This window comes from Anomaloglossus baeobatrachus, chromosome 4 (genome assembly GCF_048569485.1).
Source record: "Anomaloglossus baeobatrachus isolate aAnoBae1 chromosome 4, aAnoBae1.hap1, whole genome shotgun sequence".
Lineage (NCBI taxonomy): Eukaryota > Metazoa > Chordata > Amphibia > Anura > Aromobatidae > Anomaloglossus > Anomaloglossus baeobatrachus.
This window is the reverse complement of record NC_134356.1, coordinates 478,893,150-478,908,819: the sequence shown is the minus strand read 5'-3', so window position 1 is coordinate 478,908,819 and position 15,670 is coordinate 478,893,150.

Sequence of the window (15,670 nt, the reverse complement as noted above, 5' to 3'; positions counted from 1 at the left end):
TTGTCCTCAGTTTACTTGGGGCTAGAATATTTTTAATAGTAGGGGCCCGCCTGAACGTAACACCCGAGGTAGGGGGAAGAATAGGACTAAGAATAGGGTCATTCTGTAGGATATCCCAGTGTTTGGACAGGATATTTTTGATCGACATGTTGTCACTGCTAAAGGTGGTAATAAGATTAAGGCTGAAATCTTGCTTCGCCCTTTTTTTTATACATTCATTTTTATTTTTATTTACAATAGTATTATTATCGTTGATATGCATATCAGGGCCTTTTTCCTTTTCTTGTTCAGAGGGAAGAGTGCTCATTCGTGTTTTGATAAGGTCTATTTGCTTTAATTTGGAGGACTCCTGATAGGCCCTCCGAATAAGGGGCTTAGGATATCCTTAGGAAATAAAAATAAAAATAAAAATAAAAATGAATGTATAAAAAAAAGGGCGAAGCAAGATTTCAGCCTTAATCTTATTACCACCTTTAGCAGTGACAACATGTCGATCAAAAATATCCTGTCCAAACACTGGGATATCCTACAGAATGACCCTATTCTTAGTCCTATTCTTCCCCCTACCCCGGGTGTTACGTTCAGGCGGGCCCCTACTATTAAAAATATTCTAGCCCCAAGTAAACTGAGGACAAAGCCCACCCCAAACTTTTTCCAGCCCCAGTGGGTGTCTTCAGATGCGGTTCCAGGAATTGTTTATGTTGTAAGATTATTCATCATGGCAGAACTACATTCTGTTCATCCAATGGGAACGAATCTTTTAAGATAAAAAATCGCTTGACATGTCAATCAAATTTTGTCATATACCTTGTCGATTGCATATGTGGCAAACAGTATGTAGGCAGAACAAGCCAGGCGCTACATAATAGACTGAATTCGCATCGCTATAATATAAAAACGGGCTTCCTTCTACATGAACTCTCCAAACACTGTGTTCTACAGCATGACAAAAACTCAGACTTTAGGATTACACCAATTGAACAAATTGACCCTATTGTGCACAATAGGGCTGAAACCCTTAGCAGGAAAGAGACTTTCTGGATATATAAACTGAATACCCTAAAACCCTTCGGCTTAAATGAAGTCTCTGATTTATTTTACTAATTCGCTTCTATGCTAAATTACCTGATACTCGCTCCTTTCCTTCACGCATGCAATCTCTTTTCATCTTACTTTAGATTCCTCTACACCAGCCATTCACGGTTCAGATAATTGTTCACCTTGTTCTGCACTTTTAAAATCCTATTTTTACAATCAGACAAGTTCACTATTTAAAATCGGTCATAATGTGTCTGCACCAGCACTAATCACGTTGATGTGCCCACACAGATCTCTATAGATATAAAATTGTTTCATGGAGCATTATGAAGAATTTTTGCTTGTAAATATTGATCTCTTTAAGTCACAAAATAACATCCCATTCCCATCTCCATCAAGATCATTTGACGGATTTGGAGTAATGGTTTGGTGGTTAACCCCTTGCACACTAGCACCTTCTTATAAGTTTGCATCGTTCCAATTTCTTTTTATCTCTTTATACCCAAACTATGTCTATATTTTCATATATGCCGGTAATGAACCACAAAAAGGATTTTTTTACATTTTTATTGTAATTTATGATGTTTGTTCACGTTCTTGCGATGTTTTTAATGTATCAAAATGTGACAATTTTTTTCCCTTCTTTTTTTCTTTTTTCCTTCTTCTTTTGTACGTCTCCACGTGTCTATGAGTCATCGCCCTACAACCGGGTGGGTGGATGACGTCATGGCTGTCAACGTGGCAGTTTGTATCCTCTTATAAAAGCATTAGGCTGTGGATATGTGTATGATTTCTTTTTTCCCTGAGGAAGGAGCCGGTCCTTGTCTCTGAAACGCGTTGGAATGCTGAAATAAAAAGAAACTTCTTCATTAAGCCTGCATCAGTGGTTTTTAGCGCGGCTAAAACCCGTTTTCCTTTATTTTATTATATACCATTTTTCCACTATTTACGGGGCCGCTGCTTAAACCACGCTGACACTCACATGCGATTCAAGGAGTTGTGACTGGCACAACCCTATCAGGTGAGTGTACCTATTCCCTTCTTATCATTTCACGTTATATCGGGTAAGACCCTATTGCGCCTTTTGTCTCCCCACCTCTAGAACCTCTCCAAATTTGCCATCCCATAATGTACAGGGTGTACAGTGCATTTTGTCCAGTGTCGACAAAAGCCAATCCTGATTGGGGTGGCCTTGAATCTTATTACACATTGTCAGATTGTGGTATGTGTGTCTGACCTTCCTTCATGTTCCTTGTTTATAGAATTAGAACTATGTGCCCTGTTAATTTTGGTGTGTTTTGTTTATTTAAAGGAACAAGAAAACAGGCACAGGCAACGTTACTGAGTCCTCACAATGAGTTTCCTCGGCACCGAGAGATCATATACACCTCTACTATGAGCTGAGGAGGTATATACTGTATGTTGATATTTAGTTTGACTTAGCTTGTGTTATATATTTTGTACATTGTGTAATGATTGTTTTTGCTATTTGATTATTAAAGATTTCTGGAGAAGTTTTAAGACTTTGTCTGTATGCCTATGACCATTAGTTGAAGATACTTTGCTAGATGCTTCAACATCAGGACACAGTCATGCGTGAAGCTATTTCTCTGGATCATAGGCTGTTAATTATTTTGCGTTATTATTGTTTTCTTTGTATTTTTTGTTTGTTTCTGTGCAATGTGTCATATATTTTATATAAATTATTTGCTTTCAAAATTCTCTTTTGCAAATTATTTACCACAGGAGAGAGTTATGCATTGCTACACATGTAGTTCTGTGTGGGAAGGCCTCCATTTCCTAAATAGGATAGAGTATGTGCCATGTTATCTGGCGGTATTTGTAGCCAGTTGTGATGCCTAGTTTATCCCCAGAGATTTGTTTGCAGCCTTCTGCCAGGCTTTCAATAAGTAGCTAATTTGCTCAACTCTATAGGTGTTGTCAATGTTAAACAATGTTAAAATAAGTTGATGGCTATAGTAGTACTGGGGACTGCAGTGCACTACTCAAATCAGAATTTGGTCACAAAAGTACTGTTAGACCAGGGGACTCTTCCTCTTACCATTCCTCTTTTGGTCTCCTCGCATCCTGTCCCTTATGTCATGGTAGGAAATTAAGCTTTCCCACTTTTGCCTAACCTTCTGAATCTTTACCCATGAAAGAGATTGGATATCTGGAAAAGAACAATGATACAAACATGGATAACAAATGCGGTACCACAGCCCCGGGTCACCTGATTCAATACTGCGAGGGACAGGAGGAGCGACAATAACCACCAAGGCTCTACACAGCAGTACTCACCAGAAAGGAACCAGTCCAGCTAAGATCATTATAAGAGAAGGTAGAATCGTGGCACATGCTGTTGTGTAAAAGTACTTGCTTTTTTATAAATCCACAAAAGGTGAGCGGGTCAGAGACCAGATGCTGTGTTGAATGAAAACACGGTCTGATAGAGCGCTAAGGAGGCCACAATAATATATTATTTTTGTAAAATTTATTATATTATGTCAGCCACAACGCGTTTCGATATGCACAATATCTTCATCAGGTGGAACACCTGATGAAGAGCTGCTTGGCACGGAGACTGGCTTACCAGGAATGCCCAGCGACTTGTCACATGACCAGCTTTCTAGGAACTCACCTCCCCAGATGGGCTAACATTCTGGATGAGCGCTAATACCATACTCCCATCTTACACCGTTGTTGTGCGAGGGCTGCACAACCCCATCAGGTGAGCAGTTTCTAAACACCGTCCTCACCGCTATCTCCCAGACCCTTCAGAAGCGCTCCTTTTGTTTAATCTCTCATTATAGACCAGATGCTGGCACTCTGGAGGACGACAGCCGTTTCACGCTGCTGCTCTTCTATGGGTCCTGGGAACCTGATAGAACATTGATACAATGTCTCAACTGGGCAAGTTGCTTCATGGTGGCAACAGTAGACATTGTCATCAAATCTACCTTAGTTGTCCACAACTATGTTTGTGGTGATGTAAAGGCGTGGAGACATTCTCGATACCCCCCTTGAGGATGATAGAGTGATATATTGTATTGCCATGGTTTAAACATTTAATGGTTTAAATGTGTTTTACCTTTTGAGGTGGCCTGCAGCACTCAGTAGTGGAAAAGGTCAACTATTAGGGCCAGCTCATAGTGAGAGGAGTTATATGGACATAAGAAAAGCAGTTTCCTGTTTTTAGACAGATAGGGAAAAGTATTGGTAAGTGAATGGCCCTATGATCCTGTTGCGCACAGACCTGCATTGAAGGTGTTTGAATGTAAAGGAGAGAAAGGGAGAGACCATAATCATGTTCTGAAGGAAACAAAGACTACGTAGCAGAGGCTTTATTTCAGGCAAGAGTGCCTAAAACAAAGATTATGTGACTGAAGGATCTGTTACCTCAGGCAGGTGTGACCTATAGCAAATTTTATCCATATTAGATATCTATTAGATAAGAAGCAAGAGTTTACCTAGACCTGAGGGTAATAAAGAAGGACATGGCCAGACTGGGAAATGAGTTTGCTTATGGGAACCGAAGATGCATTAGCACAGCAAGGAACGTGTGGCGCTCATCGAATCAACTCTGAGGAAAGTAATGAGGAGTCATATTAATGCACCTCAGCCAGTGAGGCACTCACAAATTAATTGGAAGTTGCAAAATTGAGACTAGCTGTGAGGGGCCATAGTGATACACCTAATCCCCTGAGGTCCCCATTGGGGAATATGGAGTTTGCTGGACTTATGTAACATGTAATGGAAGTAATGTACCACCACATGTAACTGTGAAGTTCCTGCCTCTGGATTGTACAGGATAAGTATTAAGTGTTGTGTCTGTTATGTGATAATTATACTTCTCATCAGTTGATCAGAAAAGAAAAGTTTATTTATAGTTTATTCTGGTCTCCCTCATTCATCTCTACTCTATCTGGTCTTGGCCCACCATGTCAAGCAGCAGCATGCGGTCTGCTTAGGCATATTGCCAAGGTAACAGCAGTACACACACTCATCCAGGACTCCCATTTTCACGTATTGTAGAGGGGCACAGATAATGTGCACCTCAGTGATGGCTGCCACCCTGCCCATTAGTTATGAGAACAATGACCTGGAAGTGGGGACACATGGTGGCTTTGTTGATTACTACAGCTATTGGGCTGCCCATCCAATTCTGCTGCGCAAGTGAGAGATGCCCTCCCTGACTTTTTCATGGGTCCGGAAATTGCTTTGCCTGGGCAATCTCAAGGCTAATTATGAAGAGCAGCTACTCCTTTCTGTGTTGTTCTGAATGTGTTGTACATATATGCTTCTGTTATTAATATGTGTTTCTATCTTTAAATTTTTTAATTTGTGTGTTTGTATTATCATTTTGTACATGTGGGTGACATCCTATCCCAAATAAATAATTGCAATCCTGTCTCATCTATTTGATGGCACATTAATTATGTTTTGTGATTACATTTTTGAATTTTATGATTTTTTTGGTTGTGTTTGTCTGCCATGTAAATATTTGCTGACTATTGACATACACATTTTATACATATAATTTTGAGCTTTAAATTTATTCATCAAAATATTATCTCAAATATTGAGGAATAATCATTTGTGATGTCTGAATATAAAAATTTACCTTTGTATTTATATCATTGAAAGGCTTGTCCTTTATGTTCCAAATCAATGGTCTATTTTTAAACCCTTACCAACCACTGATACGCATAAAAATGGCGGTCGTTAAGAAGCCTTATTCCCTCATTGCTGTTGTACAAGTAAGTAGGAACACCCTGTGGATGAAAATCATGCAGGTACTAAATGTACTTGACAGCTGACACCTGCGGGCATTGGCCCGGCCAGTTTTGGAACCAATTGGGGTTGATTAACCTCTTAGAAACTCCTGCCAATTGTGACAGCGGTATAGAACAGGTTAAAAGGGGGTTAAAAAAAGCTTTGTCAGAATCGGCTCCCCGTGATCGTAATTGTAAGTGCCAATCAATGTCATGGTATCCTGAGGTAATCTGATGACCTCAGCATACGATGGCCTGTTAGATTCTGCTATGAGCAGGGTCTAACAGGCACAATACTGCAATATATGAGCCAGGAAAAAATATATATATTCATGTCCCACAGGGAGATTAAGTGAAAAAGTAAAAAACGTTAGATAAAATATGTAAAAAAGCAAAAAGAAAACCACAAAAAAAGTGGCCAAAATCCTTTTTTCACCACTAAAAACACAGCCTTTTTGTTAAAATAAAAGTACAGATAATGCCACTTACTAAACAAATCAAACTATTAAAGTGTCATATTCTTTGTTCTATAACCGTAAAAAATAATAATAATACTAATAATAATAAAAAAAAATTTGCTTTTTCATCATACCAGCAGACGAAAAGTTGAATAAAAGGCGACCAAAAAACCATATGAAATAAAAGGGTAGAAATGGAAACGGAAAACCATCCTGCAAAAAACAAGACCCAATATGGCTCATTTGGAAAAAAAAGTTACAGTTCTCAGAATATAGCGATACAAAGACAAAGTAATTTTTGTAAAATATTGTTTTTAGTGTAAAAAAAAGCGATACAAGTCTGGTAACACTGTAACTGTACTGAGCCAAAGAATAAATTGGTCTTATCAATTTTACCACACAGTGAACTGCACCCCCCAAAACAAATATTGAATTGATGGTTTTTATTTATTCTGCGTTTGCAAAATCAGAATAAAAACTGAACAAAAAATGTTTTATATATTCCTATATGGTACCAAAAAAAATCTCCAACTCATCATAGAAAAAAAAGCACACATACAGCACTGCTTGCTGAAAAAATAAAAAAACAACCAAAATATGGCAACAAAAAATCTATTTATTATAAAAAAACTCTTTTTAAAATATGAAAAGATATAAACTTAGAATCACTGTAATCGCACCGAACCAAAGAATAAAGGCATCTCATCACTTACACCATATGGTGAACGTCATAAAAATAAGAACTATTTATGTTCTGATGTCTATTCAATCATTCTACCTTCCAAAAATTGGAAAAAGCCTCGGTTCACTTTTATCCTGCGCTCTCTGCTGAGCCCTTACTTCTGGGTTTCCATGTTAATTCCAAAAAATGTGATTCAGACAAAACCCCCAACTGAATCACTCACTATAAAGGTGTTGTATATGCCTTTGTTTTTGCCTTCCATTGAATTCAATGGGGTTCAGATATGTTCATTGAACTCTTCATCAAACTATTTGGCAAACACAGGTATATTTGGCAAACACAAAATGAACCTTGAACTCATATCCGACCTTGATTTATAAGTCCATCAAATATTATGAAAGGGGTAAAGGGTTTTGGAAGAATTTTTTTTTGGGGGGGAATTGTTCTTTGCAATCTTTGCACATGGCATATCTTGGGGAATTTTTGTTTGGAATCCTCTTTACTGTAGTGACAGGCACTTTAAAAAAAAACAATAAGCTCCATAACCTCCTCCAAAGTGGATTTCCCATAAAAATTAATTTGATGGGTTTTCAAGAGTTTTGCCGATATTTCCAAAGCCGCCCAAAGAATGAATGTCTTTTAACCGCTTTAAGGTTTCTGAATCCTTAAGTTGTTAATTGAAGTGATATATCACAAAACATGTGGAACAATGTCCTTTTCCCATTGCTGTGCACTATGTTCAATTATTGCAGCAGTTCTGTGGTGCTTTTCAAACAGATTCCAGGCAAAACCACTTGAAAAGTCATTGTATGGACATACCCTTCAGGCTATTTTTGAGAAGGATTCTGTGAGGATCTGGTAAAAAAAGCTTCAAAACTAATTACCGTATTTTCCAGTTTGTAAAATGGGGATACGTCTTAAAAAACGCATATGGCTTACCGGGGTGGGAGTGGCGGCGCAGGGTCGGTGATACTGCAGGCTCGTGGGGTGTCATGGCGGCAGGCGCCATTGCTCTGCTGGCGGGCTTGAAGAAGGAGGTGTCGCGGATCAAGAGGGTCAGTGTGCAGCAGCGGATGGTCAGTGATACTGTGGGCTCGTGGGGTGTTGCAGGGGTTGCCATTGATCTGCCAGCAGAATGCAAGCTGCTTTGAATCGCCAGATGTTGACATAATGGACTTCAAGAAAATGGCCGCAGAGGCCAATCTGCGCATGAGCCACCTCCGCGGCCATTTTCTTGAAATCAAATGCATCAACAGATGGCGATTCAATGGAGCCTGTACTCCGCCGGCAGATCAATGGTGCTTGCTCGACACCCTATGAGCCCATAGTATCGCCGACCCTTCGCCACACAATGACCCTCATGAGCCACGACATCCCCTCCTCCGAGCCTGCAGCATCGCCTACCCTGCCTCCTGTGACCTTCCTGAGCCACTCCACCTGCGCTGCTCCCCCTTGGTGAGTTAATATAAGAGGCACTAGGATTATAAAACAGACCCTTATTTTAACAGTAAAAAATATTTATTTCCTATTAAATTTGGGGTGAGTCTTATAAAACAGAAACTACAGTATATCAATATACTTAATTCTATGTAGTGGGAGCATGATGAAATGAAAAGTTGGACACAGATGCCAGAAATTCAACGAAAGAGGAAAAAAAAGCAACATTTGCATGCAAAGAATTAGATTAGATTTTACAGCTTGGAGGTATAAACCGGATGAAGAAAAGAAAAACATTCCATTTGGACCCTGAATATGGGTTGCCATGGTAGTCTGATAAAAATATAAAATGTTACTTGAGTAAAGAATGTAATGTATCAGCTGCTAACAGAACAAGTCTGCAGAAACCAGAGAAAAACATAGGGAGTAACAGAAGAAAGATTAAAGTGATGCAATGTAATACGATTTGGCATTGACGTGGTTATGTGTTGTTTGCTCTATGGGGATAAAAGCCATAGGATGATTTGCCATCTCGTTAGTTCTTAGTGACTTAACCTCTGCTTGATCTAACTGAAATACTAAAACTCCACCAAGAAACACTAAACAACTCACGTAAAATGATCCAAGTGCTGAAACGAATATTTGTTAAAGAACGTCCCTGTTGGAACTCAATATCCCAATTTATTAGATTAAAGTTCCTCAATTGAGTATTAAAACAATTGTCGGTGACTGTAATTACTGCTTAGCGCTGATTTTTTTACACAATAATATTATAGGGTGGAAATTACTATGCCTTGGAAACCTCTCCAGATCGGGTTCTTTTTTATTTCTCTAATATAATATTAATAAAAATAGTAAAATACAGCTCAAATTCTCAGTCTGCTTTTGGTGTTTTACTTGCTCTTAATTTCCTTTGCCTGTGGATTTTACTTTTTAGTATAATTCTATGAGAAGTCAACTTTTTGTGACACCACAGTATTCAGATATGTATAATGGCTTGAAAGAGTATTCATGAACTTTTCCACATTTTTATCACTCTATACCAACAAACTTAAATGTATTTTATTGGGATTTTTTGTGATATACGAATACAAAGTAGCAAGTATTTGCAAAGTGTAAAGGAAATACTGGTAATAGAAATATTTAGAAAATCTAAATTGTGACGTGCATTTGTATACAGCTCCCTTTGGTCTGACACGCCTAAATAAAATCTTGAGTAGCCAATTGGCTTCTGAAGTCACCGAATTGGTAAATTCAATCCAACTGTGTGTATTTTTTTTTCAGTACTGGTATAACTTCCGCTCTTCTGTGAAGGCATAAGAGGTTTTTTGGAGAACATTAGGGATTATTAATATTATTATTATTTATTATTATAGCGTATAGCGCCATCAATTCCATGGCGCTTTACATGTGAAAGTGGTATACATAATAGGGACAAGTACAATAATCATAAACAATACAAGGCACAGACTGGTACAGGAGGATAGAGGTCCCTGCCCGCAAAGGTTCACAGTCTACAAGGGATAGGTGAGGATACAGTAGGTTAGAGTAGAGCTGATTGTGCGGCGCTGTATCAGACTGAGGGTTGCGGCAGGTTGTAGGGATCAAACAGAAATTGCAGAGAAGGTTGCCAGAAGTGGATCTTGATGATTTGCCTAAGGGCATTCAGCATGGCAGAATATTTCTCAAGCATTTAAGGGGTATTCTCAAGCTGTGTATTGAGCAGTTCAGAGCAATGTAATATCTTACAGTTTCCTTACTACTTGGTTTCTGGCAGGTCAGGCCCTCCTACTTGAGAAACTGCTTTGGTGAATAGAAGTAGTAAAACTATAAAGTCCTGCACAAGTTGTGCTATGACACATTTAGCCATCAGTGGTTTGCTGGGTCTACACTTTTATCCCAATAATGACACATAGAAATACCAAGGCAATTGAATAAGTACACAGCTTCAACGGGGATAGCATAGAATCATGATTAGGAAGTCTGCTGTTGAAACCAAGGGGCTGATGATTTTTAACTGTATCGGTTTAGAATATGAGCGACTGAGGAGGGAGGGGGAGGGGAGCAGATAACTGCTGTTAGAAACCAATGGACTGGAAGGAGGTGACTGGTATGTTAAGAGTTAACCCTCTTCTTGGAATGTGTTAGGGCCAGGTGGACGGGCAGACCCAGGAGGTGGATCCACTGGGCCGAACTCCTCACTGAAGGCAAGGGGTCCGGTAGCCGGAGCACTACAGGTAGCAGGACAGTCCGTTCCAAAGAGTGGAATGTAGAAGTCCCTGGGACGACGGAGTCACCGAAGGTGGTCCGGATGGCGAAGCTCAGGTTCGGAGGCCGAGATGTTGTCAGGCAGAGTCCGGAACCGATGGAGTGAGAAGACGGGTCACCACAGGGATCAGAGATGGAATGGACTGACGGGATGGCGGACAGTCACCGTTCGGGGTACGGGAATCGTCAGGACCGGATGGCGTGGCAGGAGCGGCTCTAGGAGAGAGATAGGTAAGTATACCAGCAGACACAAGGAGACCTGACTCCTAGCTTAGCAAAACATGAAGAACAGGCCCCGTCCACTTGGAAAGGATCCCCCTATATACCCAATACCTGATCCTTCAATATCCTGTTGGAGGACACTGGCCCTTTAAGAAAGGGTCAATGACCGCGTGCGCGCCCTAATGCGCATGCACGAGGCCCGGGTGCCAGAAGCCAGGGCAGGGAGCGGCGAACAGGAGGCAGGAGAGCCGGGCTGGAGCAAAGCTGCCGACGGACGCCGGGAGCGGGGACCGGGACGCCTGGGGATCACAGGTGATGGGGCCTGGAGGCTGTGGAGCGGGGGACGCCGGACAGAGGAGCCGGGGAGCGAGCCAGGGAAGCCGGGGAGCATGGCAGGGGAGCCGGGGAGCGTGACAGGGGACCCGGTGAGCGTGACAGTACCCCTTCCCCCACGCCCCCCTCCCCGCAACCGGGACAGGAAGGCACGTATCAGGGGAGTACCCACATTCTCCCGGGGTTCCCAGGACCTATCCTCAGGACCATACCCTGCCCAGTCCACCAGGAAGAACTGTCGGCCCCGTACAGTTTTCATGGCCACAATATCCCTTACCGCATAGATGTCATCATCAGCAATAGGAGGAGGAGCAGAACTGGCAGCAGCGGAGAAGGGACCAAGGACAACCGGCTTGAGCAGGGAGACGTGGAAGGAGTTGGGTATCCTCATCGTGGCCGGGAGCTGCAGCTTGTAGGAGACCTCATTGATCTTGCTGAGGACTTTAAACGGCCCGATGTAGCGAGGACCCAGCTTGTATGAAGGTAGCTTCAATCGGACGTACTTGGAAGCAAGCCAGACCAGATCTCCTGGAGAGAAACACGAAGGATCCAGACGCCTCTTGTCTGCGTGTCTCTTCATCCGCATGGAAGCACGTCCAAGGGACGCCTTGACAGAGTCCCAAATTGTTGCAAAGTCACGGACTACAGCATCAGCCGCGGGGACATCCGAGGAAGAGGACACAGGTAAAGGGACAGAAGGCTGAAGTCCGTAAGCGACATGGAAGGGAGAGCTGGAGGAGGACTCACTGACGTGGTGGTTATGGGAGAATTCAGCCCAAGGAAGAAGCGTGGACCAGTCGTCGTGATGGGCGTTGACGTAGTGACGTAAGAAGGAGGTCAAGATCTGATTGACTCGTTCCACTTGGCCATTCGACTGAGGATGGTAGGCTGAAGAAAAGTCCAGAGTCACTCCCAGATGTTTGCAGAGAGACCTCCAGAAGCGGGAGGTAAACTGAGTTCCTCTGTCGGACACAATGTGTGAAGGAAAGCCATGCAACCGGAAGATGTGCTGTATGTAGGCGTCAGCGAGTTCCTGGGCAGAGGGCAGTCCAGCCATAGGGACGAAATGAGCCATTTTGGAGAACCGATCCACCACGACCCATATGACTGTGTGTCCAGAGGACAGGCGCAAGTCCGTAATAAAGTCCATTGCAATGTGTTGCCACGGAACGGAGGGTATAGGCAGAGGCAGAAGACGGCCATATGGCAGGTGTTTGGGCGTCTTGTTCCTGGCACAAGAGGAGCAGGCTGAGACAAAAGAAGCGATGTCCGTGCGAAGGGATGGCCACCAGTAGTGACGTACAATTGTACTCGTTTTCTTCTGACCAGCATGGCCGGCTATTTTCGAGGCATGGCCCCAGTGCAACACTTTTTGCCTGTCGGTCTCAGAGACATAGGTCTTCCCGGGCGGTATCTGGGCCAGGGTGACAGGGGCCACCGGAATGATTTTACTAGGGCAGATGATGGGCTGGGATGTCTCCTCCTCCTGCTCCATGGGCATGAATGACCTGGACAAGGCATCTGCTCGTACATTCTTGTCCGCGGGTCGAAAATGGAGCTGGAAATCGAACCTGGCAAAGAACAAGGACCACCTGGCTTGCCGTGGGTTCAGTCGCTGAGCGGACCGCAGGTATTCCAGGTTCTTGTGATCCGTGTAAATGATCACGGGGTACACTGCTCCCTCCAGAAGGTAGCGCCATTCCTCCAGAGCCAGTTTGACTGCCAATAGCTCTCGGTCACCGATGGTGTAGTTGCGTTCAGGCCCTGAGAAGCTCTTGGAGTAGAAACCGCAAGTAACCATCTTCCCGGAGGAGGACTTCTGCATGAGCACTGCTCCGGCTCCCGAGGAGGAGGCATCCACCTCCAAGGTGAACTGTCGGTTTAACTCAGGACGGTGGAGCACAGGGGAGGAAGCAAATGCCTGCTTCAGGGAGCCAAATGCGGCGTTGGCCGCAGGTGACCAGTCCTTTGGATTAGCGCCCTTCTTGGTCAAGGCGGAGAGAGGAGCAGTCAGAGCAGAGAAGTGAGGGATGAACTGACGGTAATAGTTTGCAAATCCCAGAAAGCGTTGGATTGCCTTCAGTCCGGAAGGAGGGGGCCAGTTGAGAATGGAAGAGACCTTCTCCGGGTCCATCTGCAGACCGGTATCGGAGATTACGTAACCCAGGAAGGGAAGAGAAGACTGCTCGAAGACACACTTCTCGTACTTGGCGTACAGACGATTCTCCCTCAGTCTTTGTAGTACCAGCTGCACGTTCTCTCTGTGGGTCTGGAGGTCCGGAGAAAAGACCAGGATATCATCGAGATACACCACCACACAGACGTAGAGAAGGTCCCGGAACACGTCGTTCACCAATTCCTGAAAGACTGCTGGTGCGTTACACAGGCCGAAGGGCATCACACAATATTCATAGTGCCCATCGCGAGTATTGAATGCGGTCTTCCATTCGTCCCCAGAGCGGATGCGGACCAGGTTGTAGGCACCCCGAAGATCCAACTTGGTAAACACACGAGCTCCTCTAAGCCGATCAAACAATTCGGGGATCAGTGGCAGGGGGTATTTATTTTTCACGGTGATTTGATTCAATCCCCGGTAGTCAATGCATGGGCGTAGGTCGCCCTCTTTCTTCTTAACGAAGAAGAAGCCTGCTCCAGCAGGAGAGGAGGATCTCCGAATGAATCCCCTTGCCAGGTTCTTTGTGATGTAGGTAGACATGGCCCTTGTTTCAGCAGGAGACAGCGGATATATCCGTCCTCGAGGTGGTGTAGTTCCCGGGAGTAGGTCGATGGCACAGTCGTAAGGACGATGTGGCGGCAGTACCTCTGACTCCTTTTTATCAAAGACGTCCGCGAAGGACCAATAGGCCGAGGGCAGTCCCGGTAGGGACTCCGGAACCGGAGGTCGTCGGATGGGCTGTATAGTCTTCAGACAGTTCTCGTGGCAAGAGGAGCCCCATCGGGTGATTTCACCAGTACCCCAGCTGACTGACGGTTCGTGTGTCCGTAACCATGGGAGTCCCAGCAGGATTTGATGAGATGTGTGGGAGAACGTAGAGAGCGATGTTCTCGGTGTGCAGGGCACCGATACGTAGTTCCACCGGCTTGGTGATCCACGAGATGGTGTCAGAGAGGGGTCTCCCATCTACAGAGGCAATCACGAGGGGTTTGTCGAGTGGAGTAACAGGCACCTGGTACTTGTCCACCGTGGCCTGCTGGATGAAATTGCCTGCTGCCCCGGAATCGAGGTACGCCTCGGCCGTGAACCGCGTCTCTCCCGTTGTCACTTGAACAGTCCACGTAACCGGGTCTGAGAGAGTCCCAGCACCAAGGGTGGCCTCTCCTACCAGCCCTAGGCTTTGGTGTTTCCCGACCTCTCTGGACAGGAGCGTAGAAGGTGTGTGCCCTCTCCGCAGTAGAAGCAGAGGCCCTTGGCGAGCCGTTCTGCTCGGCGTTGTTCGGACTGCCGCAAACGGTCAATCTGCATGGGCTCGTGGACAGAGACACCAGACGACGTTGACTGAAGTACGGCGGGCTTCTGCGGAGGAGAGGAATGCCGTATCGGACGTCTCTCACGGGACACCTCTTTAGATCGTTCCTGGAATCTGAGGTCCACGCGGGTGGCTAGTGCGATCAGGGCATCCAGAGTAGAAGGAACATCGCGGCCTGCCAGCTCATCCTTAATACGACTGGAGAGTCCTTCCCAGAAGGCGGCGGTGAGGGCTTCATTGTTCCAGCCCAATTCTGAGGCCAAAGTGCGGAAGCGGATGGCATACTGCCCCACCGTCATGGTCCCCTGACGTAGCCTGAGGAGTGATGAGGCGGATGCGGCGGCACGGCCGGGTTCGTCGAAGGTGGTTCTAAACGCCTGCAGGAAGTCCTGGATGTTAGTGGTTACAGGGTCCTCCTTTTCCCACAAGGGGTTCATCCAGGCCAGTGCCTCACCCTCTAGATGGGACATCACAAACGCCACCTTGGCTTGGTCGGAGGCAAACAGGTGCGGAAGCAGCTTGAAATGGAGGGAGCACTGGTTTAAGAATCCTCTGCAGGTCTTGGGATCTCCGGCATATCGGGGTGGAGAGGCCAAGCGGAGTTTAGAAGCTTCCGAGGTAGCCGCTACGGGAACCGTGACTGTGGACTGTGCAGTGATAACCTGAGATGCCAGGGACGTGGCAGATGCTTGCAGCGTATGCAGGCGGGTATCCACTGAGGTCATGAAGGCCAGCATGCGGGACTGAGTCTCGCGCTGACGTCCGAGTTCCTGCTGCAAGTTGCCCAGCTGGGCCGCTAGTGCTTCGGCGGGATCCATGGCCTGTTCTTACTGTTAGGGCAAGGTGGACGGGCAGACCCAGGAGGTGGATCCACTGGGCCGAACTCCTCACTGAAGACAAGGGGTCCGGTAGCCGGAGCACTACAGGTAGCAGGACAGTCCGTTCCAAAGAGTGGAGTGTAGAAGTCCC